Below are 923 nucleotides of genomic sequence, written 5' to 3'. Positions count from 1 at the left end.
GCGGTCGCCCCGACCAGCCGCCGCGACGAGCGATGACTCCGAGGTAAGAGCCGTCTTATCCCCGACACGGATGAAACACCACAGCTTGGAGGGCGTGCGGCGCAACGCTGCCGTCTCTCACAGTCTGACGTCGCGGTGCGGTCTCTTTCGGTGTGTTGCGTGGCGGGGTTGCGCGAGGGAATGCCTGGCCAAGGGATAGGGGGCGCCGCGACTGCCATTCGTTGTTTCCCTCTCTCTTTCCTTTCCTCGCTCTCTCTTTCTTCATTTGCTTTATGCCACGCCGAGTGGAGATGGGAGGAAACTGCCCGCTCAAGCATCCCCCTTTCTCTCTCTTTCTCTATTTCTTCTGCTGCGCTAACTGGGCGGGGGAGCATGATGCCGAACCGTGTGCCTCTGACACCTCTTCCGATAACAACACGTGACGAGTGAGCACTTGATGCAGTTATCCCTGGCTGACCCCTGCTCCTTGATGCCACCAAGACACATGATGCAGATGCTTCTGTGCGCACGACACCTCTAGTCTGAGCTGCGCCGTGATTTTAGCACACGATCAAGTTATCCCTGGCTGATTCGCAACGCCAACGCGGTTCCCCTCTTTGCCCTTGAAACGCGCGTACGCACGCATAAACACATACATGCGTGCGCTGGTGCGTGTGTGTGTGTGTGTGTGTGTGTGTGTCTGCGGCGATGATGCTTGATAAGTTTCACTCTTGTCGGAGTCCAATCCGTGACGACACCTGTCTACAGGGTACCCGATGCTGATGCCCCACTTCCCACTCCCCGTTTCTCGCTTTCCTTTTCCTGACGGCGCCTCCTGTGTGACAGCGTGGGCCGAGGCTGCTAGTTTTAGACATGCGGTCGCCCCGACCAGCCGCCGCGACGAGCGATGACTCCGAGGTAAGAGCCGTCTTATCCCGACACGG

General features: G+C 58.5%; 2 non-coding genes across 2 annotated transcripts, besides 1 other annotated feature; both read left to right on the top strand.

Moving 5' to 3' along the window:
- Window positions 1-201: 201 nt before the first annotated feature.
- Tc00.1047053438295.20 lies at window positions 202-291 on the top strand. The gene has a single exon (XR_008254421.1). It is a non-coding gene; the product is annotated as an H/ACA snoRNA, TC11C1H1 (small nucleolar RNA).
- An 81-nt stretch (window positions 292-372) lies between these two features.
- Window positions 373-457, top strand: Tc00.1047053438295.10. Its single transcript, XR_008254420.1, has one exon. It is a non-coding gene; the product is annotated as a C/D small nucleolar RNA (snoRNA), TB11C1C2 (small nucleolar RNA).
- Window positions 458-647: 190 nt separating this feature from the next.
- Window positions 648-679: a microsatellite.
- Window positions 680-923: the final 244 nt, after the last annotated feature.

Source organism: Trypanosoma cruzi (genome assembly GCF_000209065.1).
Source record: "Trypanosoma cruzi strain CL Brener chromosome Unknown tcruzi_1047053438295, whole genome shotgun sequence".
NCBI classification, from domain to species: Eukaryota; Euglenozoa; class Kinetoplastea; order Trypanosomatida; family Trypanosomatidae; genus Trypanosoma; species Trypanosoma cruzi.
The sequence above is the reverse complement of the archived record's forward strand: the minus strand, read 5'-3'. Positions and strand labels throughout refer to the sequence as shown.